This window comes from Felis catus, chromosome A2 (genome assembly GCF_018350175.1).
Source record: "Felis catus isolate Fca126 chromosome A2, F.catus_Fca126_mat1.0, whole genome shotgun sequence".
NCBI classification, from domain to species: domain Eukaryota; kingdom Metazoa; phylum Chordata; class Mammalia; order Carnivora; family Felidae; genus Felis; species Felis catus.
Window position 1 is genome coordinate 151,832,083 of NC_058369.1, and position 13,800 is coordinate 151,845,882.

Here is a 13,800-nt window from a genome sequence, read left to right on the forward strand (position 1 = left end):
GCTTCTTGCCAGGATTAAAACTGCTCTGTCCTTTATCCTGACCAGAAAAGTCACCCCTTAATTAAGTTTATTGTTATTTTTCACCTGCCAGGAAGTCCCATACAAAGCTTATAGAAATGCATTGCATTTGTTGAAAATTATTTTAGATCTCTTTTTAAAATCCTTATTTTTGTTTTATAATATGTAATAATATAGTCATTGACTGCTTAAAGCATGACAGATACTCTCCCAGTTCTTTATATGAATTGATTCAAATAATTCTCACAAAAACCCTAGGAGTTATATACTGTTCGTATTGCCATTTTATGGATGAAGAAAAGAAGGCTCAGAAAGTTAAGCAGATAGCAGAGTCAGGATTTAAATACACACCATCCGAGCCCTTAACCACCGTGCTAAACTATTTTTCCATTTAGCCAAGCGCATATGAAAGTGAACTCAGCTAGTGAGCTGATAATCACATCATTTATTAAAAATTTACTGAGTGACTACTGTTTGCAACATAATAACCGTAGCAGTGTAGACTGGAGAGTAAGCTAGATAAAATCAGACTGCTTAATTAGGGGAGCTTTTTGTCAAGTGAATGAGATGGGAAAGCACAAAGCTAAGCAAAATGTGAGGTGGTGCGTATTGCCCTACAATGCAAGCACAAACTGAGTAACAGGAGCAGAGAGATAGGTTTATTATAATTATTTTTGTGGGGTCAGACAGCACTTTATGGAGAAAGTGGCACTTGGGCATGCCCTTACAGCGTGTGAAAGATGTGGACAAGTAGGGTTAGCAAGATACAATTTCTGGGTGGAGGGTAAAATATGAACCAAGGGAAAGAATGGCCAGGCTTGTTTGCTGTTTCTAGTTTGAGATGGAAAGTACTATAGAATCGCATAATGTTAGATTTGATTGTGTTCACAGAGATTATTTGCTCTACATAAACGCCACTGATAGAGAAGCGAGACCCTAAAGAAATATTATGCACCTGTTGTACTTATATGAGCTCTTATTACAGAAAGGATGAAGGTTGCAAAGAGAAACATGAGCTTGAAAAGGATAAGTGGCATTCATCTGATGACTGAAATTGAATGCCCGATTTAGGAATTTAGATTTCAGCAGAGAGTCAATGAAAGGTTTGTTTGTTTGTTTGTTTTTTTTTTTTTTTTTAAGTGTGTTCAGTAGGGACGCCTAGGTGGCTCAGTTGGTTGAGTGTCCAACCTTGACTCAGGTTATGATCTGTGCTGACAGCTCAGAGCCCTGAGTTTGCTTTGGATTCTGTGCCTTCCTCTCTCTCTCTGCCCCTCCCCTGCTCATGCTCTGTCTCTCTCTCTCTCTCAAAAATAGATAAACATTAAAAAAAATTTTTTGAAAAGTATGTCCGGTAGTCTTTGTTGATCTCTGGATGCAGATCAGAGTTTAAATTGCACCTGTCACTTCTGTCCTTCACAAACTCTATATTGGAGGCGAGTTCGTTAATCTCTCTTGATGATAATACTATTTCCTCAAAGATTTGTTCAAGGATACCTTAGATATCACGTGTGAGGTGTTTATCTAATAGTGGCATAGAGTATATATAAGAGTATATGGCATCGAGGGACACCTGGGTGGCTCAGTTGGCTGAGCGTCCGACTTCAGCTCAGGTCATGATCTCACAGTCTTTGGGTTTGAGCCCTGCATCAGGCTCTATGCTGATGGCTCAGAGCCTGGAGCCTGCATCAGATTCTGTCTCTCTCTCTCTCTCTCTCTTTCTCTCTCTCTCTCTCTCTCCCTCCTCCATTCACACTCTGTCTCTCCATGAGAATAAATAAATAAAACATAAAAAAAAGAGCATAAGGCATCAAGTACATATTAAGTGTACTTAGGTACACAATTATTATATTTGAGTTTTATGTCAGCGGCTTGATAAAATCTATGTTTTAAAACAATAACTGACGGGGCGCCTGGGTGGCTCAGTCGGTTAAGCGTCCAACTTCAGCTCAGGTCACGATCTCGTGGTCCGTGAGTTCGAGTCCCGCGTCGGGCTCTGGGCTGATGGCCCAGCCTGGAGCCTGCTTCTGATTCTGTGTCTCCCTCTCTCTCTGCCCCTCCCCCGTTCATGCTTTGTCTCTCTCTGTCTCAAAAATAAATAAACATTTAAAAAAATTTAAAAAAAAATAAAACAATAACTGACAAGTGGATCACATTTTTCAAGTGAAAAAATTGGAACCATGTTGATCTATATTACAATGTCCCAGGAAAGAAGTGAAAAGTTACTAAACTGGATAATTAAGAAAAGGAAAATTAAAGTCTTAAGGATGCAGAGTCTATAGCATTTGGTCACTGATTACATGTGAGAAGAAACTGAGAGAAAACATAACTCATTGACAGGGCAAACAGGTATCCCTTTAATAAAATGAATTAGGAAGCTAATCCCTACACCCATGGGTTTTAGGGAGAAATGAGGGACAGTGATCTATGTACAACTCTTGAAAGAACGACGTGAAAAGAATCATCCCCAGGAGAAGTCATGCTTTGGGAAATTTTCACAGATGAGGATAGGGACACAGTGGATTTTTCGGGTGACTGATCGTGTGGTCTAGAAGACACAGTGTCTCACTTTGAGGTTTCGGGTGGCATATGAGATTGGGTCAGTTCAAGATTTAGTAAGCCATATAGGCAGGACAATGTTTAGATGAGAGAATCTGGGGGGCCCATATTTTCCGTGGCGACTGATACAAACAGGGACAGAAGGCTTGACGGGATTGTCTCTGATGGTCTCCAAGACAGATTTAGATGTTGATACTACAACTGTTGGAGAAAGGTGGGGGGTAGGGTGGGGGGAGCTGCAGGAACACATAAAGTTATGTTTTCATTCCTTGGCATCTTCTTGCAAGGCAGTTTTGAGAACCCAAAAGGGGCCACAACATACAGAACACTGTGAGAGCTCCATTACCTCTGACGGCATTGAAGCTGAAAATTTTATTTTGAGAAAGGAAAGAAAATGAGAAAACTATTCTGTACAGCATTCCGAACATCGGTGAAGAGATCCTTGGTGAAATGGAAGTGGTTGAAACCTTAGCAAATATGCTCAAGCAATATTTGAGGTTAATGTATCAAAGAAAATTAAAGATCAGGCTTAATCAAATATGGTTCATAGACTTTAGAAGACAATTAAAAATGCTCAGTGATCTTACAAACCAATAAGAAAAATAGGAAACACCCAAATGTACATAAAATAATAAATAAGGGTCAGAAACCAAAACAGCCAATAAAAAAATAAAACAAAAAAGCTTAGGGAAAAATATTCAATATAGCTGTTATTCAAGAGAATATAAGACAAAATGAGATAACACCCTTCCCTTAACATATGGCAAACTTGCAATTAAATTCTACCTAATAAATATCTAAATATTAGTGTATAATTATATTGATATATATGTGTGTATGTATTCATCCCCGTGTTTGAAAAGAGGCAGGAAAATGAAATTTCTCTTCTGTTTCTGAGGAGAGTAAAGAGTTAACTTGTAAAATGTTCCCAACAGATACCTGATTTTATATACTAAACGTGTGTATAATGTTCACATACTCTGACCCCTTGAATCCACTTTTGGCATATATCCTAAGGAAATCAGATGTATACTCAAGGATTTATTTGTGTGCATTCTAATTACAACATCATGAAATGAAATATTGGAAGTACTCTAAATATTCAAATAAGGATAGAAAGCAGTTACGTCCCTAAACGTCAAAGTCTATTGAAGGATTTGGACAACACTGGAAATATTTTTTTTTTAATTTTTTTTTCCAACGTTTATTTATTTTTGGGACAGAGAGAGACAGAGTATGAACGGGGGAGGGGCAGAGAGAGAGGGAGACACAGAATCGGAAACAGGCTCCAGGCTCTGAGCCATCAGCCCAGAGCCTGACGCGGGGCTCGAACTCACGGACCGCGAGATCGTGACCTGGCTGAAGTCGGACGCTTAACCGACTGTGCCACCCAGGCGCCCCAACACTGAAAATATTTTAAATACATTTTATTATGGAATATTAGATCCACATGAAAGAATATTCATAATATGCATGTACAATCTGATGCATGATTGAAAGAACATGCATGAACCACCTAACAACCTAAGCACTAGAACATTCTCAAATATCACTGGAGCTATCAACAGGACTCTTACTTATACAACTAGTATACAAAAACATATCCCTAATTTCTTGATTGTGTTTATAGAATTATTGAAGGGTGACATACATACAGAAAAATGCCCAAATCATACATATACAGGTAATGGATGTTATAAACGGACATAACCGGCACCCAGATCATCAAACTGAACATTAGAAGTCCTCCTTGGGTTCTTTTCCTCGTGCTTCTCCCCAAAGGATAATCATTATTCTGAGTTCTAATATCATAATTAGTTGTGCCTGATTTTGAACATTATATAAGTGAATTCACACTGTCTGCATTTTTGTGCGCATCTCACTTTTTTCTAAGCATTGTAGGTGTGGATATCTCACTTCCAGAATGGTGGAGTATGGTATTCTGAAAATCTGCTCCTCCCTATAAGAACAAGAACATTGGCAAAATCTGTTAAAATCAGCAGTTTCAGAATTCTCGAACAACGTGCAACAAAATGAGTAATGTTTTTACTCAAGACAAACAGTGGAATCTTGGTAAGAACAGACAGTCTTGTGGCTTTTTAACTTGTTCTAATCCCAGCCCTTCTCCCCAGCTCCATAGTAGCTTTAAAAAACCAACCATGGTAGCTGGGAAAGCAGACAGCCTGGCACCCACAGGATGGGGAAGAATGAGTTTGGAGCACCCCAAAAGCCCATTCCCACTGATGTGCCACATTTGACCCTTCTGGAAAAGCTTCATTCTCAGAGTGTGTTTTTATTTCACCTGACTTGGAGCTCACTCAAAGTGAACTACCTACAGGGCCTTTTACAAAAACAAAGGAACAAAAACCAAACAAATCATTAGCAAATGTTTAACTTGCAGCTAGCTGCTTGAGGTGGCATTACCAGTTGGGGTTAAGAAAAGCCTGACCAGACAGAAAACCTTAAAAGGAAAAGCAACCTGGGGAATCAGACATCCCTCAGCAGCTTTGAGAAGCTCTAATATATTCCTGGGAATCTAAAAGGCCGTACACATATGCAGAACTGAGAGCATGTGCAAAGCTATGCACATGTCCAGGAAAGACCTGAGAAGGCCCCAAGCTCTCACCTCTGGCTGACCTTGAGACTCTGTACAAGCAGGAAGTAAAGGCTAATGCAGAGTTATAAACTGCCTCTTGGAGCACTGAAAACAAATCTGAACATATATTAAACATGCAATAATCAAGTTCAGCAAGGGCACAGAACACAAAATCAATACACAAGTATCAGTGGCATTTCTGTACACGAGCACTGAACAATAGGAAAATGAAATTGGGAAAGCAATTACTTTAAAGGGCATCCAAAAATAAAATACTTCAGAAACTGCTTAAACACAAGGCATGCACGGGAAACTACAAAATGTCATTGAAAGAAATTATAGAAGATTGACACAGAAAGAAAAACATCCCGTAGTCCTGGATCTGAAGAATTAAAACTGTTCAAATGAAAATACTCCCCAAATTGATCCATGGGTCAAATGCAACATTCCTGGCTATTTCCTGTCTCCTACCGAGTAAAAGGCTGTAATGCTGTTAATACTCAAATACCATGGCTCTTAGAATTCTATTCATATGAAAAACAGTATGGATCTTTTTGCTTCTGCAGTCTCCTCATAACCATTTGTTTAATGCTGGTCACATTATTATCCACGATACAGCATCTTCATTGTGCGCTCCATGAATTCTGGTTCCCAATGACTCAAAAGTTGTTACTTTGCTTCACTGATGATAACCACAAAGGCCAACATTATCTAGAGAACAAAGGAAAGTGTAAACAGTAATTCTTTATCTGGTCATAGTAACGTTATGATTTGAGAACATAAAACAACACATTTCCAACTCCATCTCTTGAACTCTTTAGGCCGCAATCACTACATTCTTAGAATATGATCTCGTTTCATGTTGTCCATACCTTCTACATACTGCCACCGGTAGAGAAGAGAGGCAAGGACCCAGTGTTCAGAACAAGCATGGATCCACTCATGTAAGGAAGATCCATCCCTCATTGAGGAGGGTATAAGCTTGGCTGAGGAAAGCACAACCATGCCACATTGGTTGGAGTCCAGAGGACATTAATCAGAAGGTCCCTTGGGCATTGTGGAGGTACCGTCTCATCACCTTCAGAGGAATTAGGTGCAGCCATTCCTGAGGGACTGCCTGGAACATGATGCAGAACTTGTGAAGAAAGTGGGTGACCTCCCTGGGGACTGATGGTGGGAATCCTAAGAATAAATATTGGCTGCTGCCATCCCTGTTACCCTTGGGTGCTACACACCTGAGGCACAACCATGGTCCAACACAGAAGGGTAAGGGGTCCATGCAGGGTCCTACCCATGAGACTCATTCCCAACGGCTGACAGCGGACCATTGCTAACTCAGAGTTCTAAGCTTGTCCTATGTTCTGTCTTGGATAAAAGTCATCCCAAACCAATGTGCCAGCACTATGCACATTGTGCATAGTGGCCCCGTCTCATTGGAGTGTCTAGCCAACCCCACTGTCTGTTTAGAGGGTCAAATATCTGAAGAGGAAAAGCAGAGACTGTGGCCCACATAGCCCCTGGTATTGACTCAGGGCACCCCAGCTGGAGAGTATTACTAGCCATGGCAGGTTTGAGCTACCAGGAGTTAGAAAATTTTGAGTTTGATGCTTCCAGTGATAGAAACTCATATGGGACCAGGTCTAGACTCTAGGTACACTGCCCAGAGAACAGTGCTGGCCCTGATGAGTTCCAGGCATAGGCTGGTGATGACTTAGAACATTGTGGGAAGGCATTCTGAAACATGGGGATGCCTGAAGCATGGGGGCACAGAGCAGGAGCACCTCTCGCACAGGTCTCAGAATGGTATTGGCACAGACTACTATTAGTTTACCAAAAATCCATTTGCTTTTCTTCTAGGCAGGCAGCAAGATGATATTTTCTAGATTTCCTTAGAGTTAGGTATGACCATGTGAGTTCTAGCTAGTGAGTTGTGTGTAAATGTATGGAGAGAAATGATGTATGCCACTCTCTGACTTAACTTATTATATACTCTTCCTACATGACATTCTGCTCGCTTTTCCTTTGTTTTATTGGATATAGGTAAAAATTCAGGGTAAGCTTGGGAACTATGGACCAAAGATGACCTGATTGGTCTTGGTTATATGAACCATTTAGTGAAACAGAGCCCTCTACCTGCCCTGCAGGTTAAAGCTTGAGAAAGATATAGGCTTCTATTGCATTAGACCATGGAGATAACAGAGTCTATAGTAGCCAAACTCCTACAGTAATATTTTAAGACTGTGTATATTTATGTCAGAGTTCTTAAAGTTATTAAAATTAAGCCTGTGAGATAATTTAGAAAAGGAAATTGGGGCCACTAAAGACCAAAATAAGTCTATTGAGCATTTTGCCCTAAAATTAGATGTGGATGGTAATATTAATTTCACATATAAGAGAAATACCATGGATGTAGTTTATCCTAGTTGTAGTAAGGCTATTGACCACATTTCTCATGGGTCCCTTTTGGCTGTATCCTTACAAATACAAAGGTAATGTATAAGGAGCTATGTCAAGATGTGAAAGTTTCTAGTCAAGTTCAAACAGCTCTGTCATTGTTTCTCTTTCTTCATTTTTAGTAGCAGCTTGGATGGAGGCAGATGAGAAATGCTTATCTAATTTGCAGGTGATGAAAACCAAGATGAGATAATACGATATGTCAGAACCAAGATTCAGAATGATAGACTGAAAAGATGGACTGAAATAAAGAAAATGAAATTCAGCAAAAACAAATGTAAGATACAGAATTTAGTTTTAGTGTCACTTACCTCAATATGACAGATAGGGCTTAGTTTAAAGGGTAAAAAATTGAGGACAGTTCTCAAAGAAGTAGTTGAAAATCCACAACCTGCCAGATACGTCACCAAAATGATACTATAGTTGCTCCTAAAAAATGGCTCAGATAAAGATTAGGAGCACAGATAGATCTAGAACCGTTAAAACAGGGATTTGCAGTAGAGGTGTTTTGGAAATTTGCAGATATAATTTTTTTTAATCATTCCAGACCTTTTGGCAACAGTGAGCATTACTATCCAGCAATGCTACACATCCTACAGTACATGAACCAGGTCATGTTCAAAGAATTTTCCTTTGTCATTTTTGACCTTCAAACGTCCTACAGGGTATTATTATAGGCAAACATTGCTTATAATCACCTAAGCTTAAAACCTAACTACATGTAACATAAAATCTTAATATATTACTACAGAGTATTAATTTTTCAGGTGTATAATTACTAGGTATAAAAAGGGAAGCTTATACTTTGGTTTTTGATCGGAACTTTACTAGGAGCTATTTACAAGTTCAGAAAATTATGTCCCTAGTAGCCATACTATTCACTCCTGTATCAGCTAGCATTTGAGGTTGGTGCATCAATGCAGATTTTATTTATGTACAGGTGCAATCATCTCTTTTCTTCGTTATGTCTGCCATTTTTTGTTAGCCTTTTGCATACTGAAATACACATTATTTTGTTATATGCGACTCTTTAAAAATGTCTCCTTTATATTACACTTAGGATATTACATTATTTTTTTTTTTTACTATCTTTAGCGTGCTTCATCTCATTAATGTTTTCCCCAAATACAAAACTCAGAGATCGTTGTCTATGTCCATCACAAAATAGAGTAAGATACGTGGTTAGCATACAGACATAATAATCTTTTTCATTTTTAAAAATTTAAATAACAACAATGTTCAAAGCTTTACAGTTTTCTTTTATATGTATGTCACTTTTTAAGTCTTTAAGGCTTTGCAGACCCTTCATGAGGACTATTTTTACTTGTCCTCAGGGGGCACTGCCCACAAGTAAGGAACACCATTATGCCTACATTCCTGAAGGTGACACACACTGATTTATGTTGCTTCAGCTTTTTAAAAATGAAAAATAAATAAATAAATAAATTAAACAAAAACTGAAACACATCAAACACCCTCCAATCAGTTCTCACGATTTCATGAATTCCCTTTCTAGTACAAAGTAATAATAGAAAGGGGTACTTTCCCGACAGCATTCAAGCTCTCAAAGATCAGTCATGAAGAGTGAGAAGGAAAACATTGGCTTTTTACAGGATACAGTTGTTTCCTTTTATCCAGAGGAACCCCACTAATACAGTTTAAACTGCGGTTTACATTGAATCCTTTTCCGGCTGAAATTGTGTTGAAATCAAGGGCAATCTTTTGGTTGGGTATTTCAGAAGAGGTTAAAGTGGAGAGGAAGTTAATGTTGGGAAAGTGTCACTGAAAGTACCCCCCGCCCCCACACACACACACCAGGAGTCATTTCACTGGCAAAGTTGGGGGGCAGAGCCAGAGTCCAGGCCTGAGGAATGAAAATACAAGGCAAGAACCTCCAGCGGACCCGTGCCTTGCTCCGGGCCCCCTGTGATCTTGTTGCCCAGCTTTTGCTGCTGAGGGAGGAGGGTTGACTTGTTTTCACAAAACGCTGGTCATCAGAGTTGCTCTTCAGAAAGGCAGTTGGTCAGGGGCGCCTGGGTGCGTGGCTCAGTCGGTTAAGCTCAGGTCATGATCTCACGGTTTGTGAGTTCGAGCACCCTGGGCTCTGGGCTGACAGCTCAGAGCCTGGAGCCTGCTTCGGATTCTGCGTCTCCCGCTCTCTCTGCCCCTCGCCTACTCACACTGTGTCTCTGAAAATGAATAAACGTTAAAAGAAAAAAAAAAAAAACAAAAAGAAAGAAAAAGAAAGGAAGGTACTTGGCCAGGATGTGGAACACCAGGCATTCCCACGGGTCCTGGAGGGTCGTGGCGCTCCCTGGGAAACACAGCCCCTTCCTCTGCGCGCCCAGGGGCTCCGGCTCAGCCTCCCCTGAGCCCCCCCCCCCCCCCCCACCTCGGTCATGTTCTCAGCCTTCCAGTAGGAGCTGCTGGGGGTCAGGCAGGGGGACCGAGGGCAGGCTCAGCGAGGGCCCTAGTGGGTGGGAGCGGGGAGGGGGGGGTGAGGAGGGGCGGGGTCACCCTCCCCTGGGGTCACGTGGTGCGGCTCCCGCAGGGTCTGCAGGGAGACAGACACCAGCTCCCCTGCTCGAGGTCGCCTTTCCAAAGTAGGTAGCCTCGAGAACGCAGGATTGTGTGCCCCCCCACCCCCACCCCCACCCCTGGGCTGTTCTCGTCAGCGTGGGCCACTTGGGTGGAGGGCCCGTCGTCCTGCCACAGGGCCTCCTTGTCCTGGCTTCAGAGCCCGAAGGTGCCCAGGCTGCGGAGCTGGTGAGTGTCCTCGGGCCCCGGGTGGGGGGTGGCGGGTGGCGGGTGGCGGGCCAGGCCCCTGTCCACACCCCTCCTCAGCTGTTCATCCTGTGGCTGTCAGGAACCCTCTTCCAGCTTTGGCTCCCGCCCTCTTTTTTTTTTTTTTTTAATTAAAAGTTTATTTTTCAATGTTTATTTATTTTTGAGAGACAGAGCGTGAGCAGGGGAAGGGGCAGAGAGAGAGAGGGAGTCACAGAATCTGAAGCAAGCTTCAGGCTCCCAGCTGTTTTCACAGACCCCGCTGCGGGGCTCGAGCTCAGGAACCATGAGCTCAGGGCCTGAGCTAAAGTTTCAGGCTTAACCGACTGAGCCACCCAGGTGCCCCTTGGCTCCCCCCTTTTAAATTGCTGCTCCCCGCTGTCTAGGGCTTCAGGGAATTCAGAAAACCAGATATTGGTATTTATGTCCTCGAAGTCACCTCCCAATGTATTGGGAGTTGGGAGGGCCCTGTTGGGCCTGTGGTTGTGGCTGTACCGGAAGCTGCCGACACTCGGGGGTCCGGGCTTCCTTGCTTCTGCTGCTCCATTTTGGAAACCTCCAGCCCCCAGCATGGTGTCTCCTGCACGGATAGCCCCGCAGAGCCTGCTCCCGCCCAGAGTGGATGTGTGCTGGTGTGGCAGGCAGGGTGGCTCCTCTACCTGGGGTCTGGATGGTAGGAAAGTGACCAAGGTGCGGGTTCTGCCCTCAAACCTTGGATAGGAAACTGGTCTGTCCCCCCGGCTCCTGTGATCAGTCACGGCTTTCCTTCCAGCGTCCTCTGCCTGGGCGTTGGCTGGACAGGTGGGCAGGCCCTCCAGGGTAGCCCTCCTGGGCTCCCCCTCCTCGCCCCAGTCTGTTTTGCTCCTTAGACTTCCAGGAATGTTGTGGAAAGAGGAAAAAGCTGCCTTGGTCCCGTCACAGTTGCTCAACAGGCTCTGGACTAGGCCTTCTCTCTCTAGCCTTCATTGTGGTCTTTGTGGAGATCGTCCTCCCAAGGCCCTGAGATCCTGGAAGATCCCTTCACCCACTTGCTTGAGGGGGTTTGAGGCTGTGGGAATTGCTATATGATGTCTTGCCCTGGGTGCCCTTTCTCTCACTGAAATCTGAGCTGTTGCCTTGGAGAGGTATGGGATGTCTCTTTAGAGAGGTATTCTCTTCGTTTTCAGGTAGGGAAGAGAAATAGGCTTTGTAGGAGATACATTTGGCTAAAGTTTCAGGTTTCCTCTCTACTGGGGACATTGAGTCATATTCTAGGGGCTCATCGAAGGCAAACTCAGGCCTTCTAGATGCATTTTGGTTTCTGTTCTCATCAAGGGCAGCCATCTTGTCACAAGCTTCCCAAGGAACTGTATGTCCACTTTCCTTGGCCAATGCAAGGTGGAGTATGTTGCTGTTACTACTCGTGGAAGGCTGGGGCACCTGGGCAAAGTGTGCCTCCAGGGAGGGTACCAGGTGGATGCCCATCAGCGGCAGAGGTTGGAAAGGTTGGGCCTTCTCGGTGTAATTCTGCTTGGGCTATACCGGAGGGCTCTTTTCTGGACTCTTCTCTAGCGTAGTAAGCAAATATTCCTCTGTGAAGGGAGTTTTTAGAGAGCCTGCAGAACTGTAGAACTGGGAGAAGGAGGAGCTATAAGCCAAGTCTCTGTTGTTACAGAGGTGTCTGAGTTGGTTAGTGCTGCTGCTGGACTTGCCAGGGGAAAGAGAAGGACGGCGGGGTACCCCCCATTGGGTTTCAGGCTCTCCATGCTCTTCTGGGAGTAGCACCATCAGGGCCCTGCCTCATAGAAGCACGGTCTTAGTTGTAGAAGAGCTGAAATGGTGGCTTTGGGGTCAAGGATTGCCAGTTGTGCCTTGAGATGTTTAGCATCATGCTGGCATTGGGTTGGTTCTCCCCAGATTTGGTGTGAATGCCAAGAGTGAGGTCAGCCTGCAGGTTCACTGCACCTTGGCCTCAGCAAAGCTTTGTTCCTCCTGTCTACGCTACTTTCCTGTGCTGGGGGTCAGAGATGAGGTACTTTGGGCTAAAGGAGTCAGAGGTGACAGTGTCTACAGGGTTCAGATGTGCACACACATCTCATCGCCTCTGGTGTGGCCACAGCCATCCTCAGGGCTTCACAGGCTTCAGGCCAACTCCAAGTTCAAACCTTGCTGCTGCTCGGCACTTAGCCACACTCAACCATGGGCTACTTGGCCACGTTGAGGCTGTAGCAGCTACAATGGTCAGGTCTGTGGTTCAGGGCTTGAGGGCGCTGAATCCAGATATATTCAAATATTAATTATTTAAAAAAATTTTTTACAGGTAGATTAATTTTCTACTAATACATTTCAAGGATTGTGAAGAGAGTTTTACAAAATATTTATTAATACAAAGAGGTGTTGAATCACATAGGTTTGAAAGCCACTGCTATAAATGTCTATATCTCATCTATAAAAAATTTTGATGTCCTTTATAATTTAGAATTAGAGTGACAGTTTGTGACATGCTAATAAAGAATTTAGAATATGGGCCATTTAAGGAAAATGTCAGATATCTGGGGATAGAGACGATGTGAGAGGAACTTTATTGAACACATAATATGCACCAAGTATTACGCTTGTTTATTTATTTATTTTGAGGGGGTAAGGAGCAGAGAGAGTGAAAGAGAGAATCCCAAGCAGGACCCCTGCTGTTAACGCAGAGACCCAGTGGGGATGAACTCCAGGACTGAACCATGAGATCACCACCTGAGCCAAGATCAAGAGTTGGATGCTTAACCAACCGAGGCACCCAGGTGCCCCATTGTCCTTTTTTATATATCATTTAAAAAAATGTTTACAATAAAATGTTTAGGTAGATATTCTTTTCCCATTTACAACTGAGGAAGCTCAGAGCATTTAAGTAACTTGTCTGGGTGGAAAAGCTATCTTGTTATGAATACAGGATTCAGACCCAATTCCATTTGAGTTCAAAGCCTAAACTCTTAACCACTGCACAGGAGAAGATTAACGGGGGCATGATAGCTGTCTGCAGTCCCTGAAGGACTGATTTTCAAAAAGGATACGTTTCACCTGGGCCATTCCAGAGGCTCTAAAGCTTGGAATAGTGAAGAGAAGTTAAATGGTGGATTTTGCCTCAAAGAACTCTATCACAATTGATTATCCCTCAGGAGAACAGACCACTGCAGGAGGTATTGCCCAGAAAGGTAACAGCAAACATAAAATCTAGTGATTATCTCGATCAAAGTTATTGAAGAAAGATTTTCTGCATTTGAATAAGGTAGCTGGTCCAGAGGTTAACACAGTTTTAACTCTGAGATTCAGTGACTCTTCTGAATTATTTAGTTCAACCTCCTACATGGAAGTCCCTTCTAGAATGCCCTGGGATGTGATCTTAAAGCCAGTAGGAGCCTACT

General features: G+C 42.9%; 1 pseudogene; it reads right to left on the bottom strand.

Moving 5' to 3' along the window:
• Window positions 1–11,428: 11,428 nt before the first annotated feature.
• Window positions 11,429–12,175, bottom strand: LOC123383998 (annotated as a pseudogene).
• Between the last annotated feature and the right edge of the window lie 1,625 nt (window positions 12,176–13,800).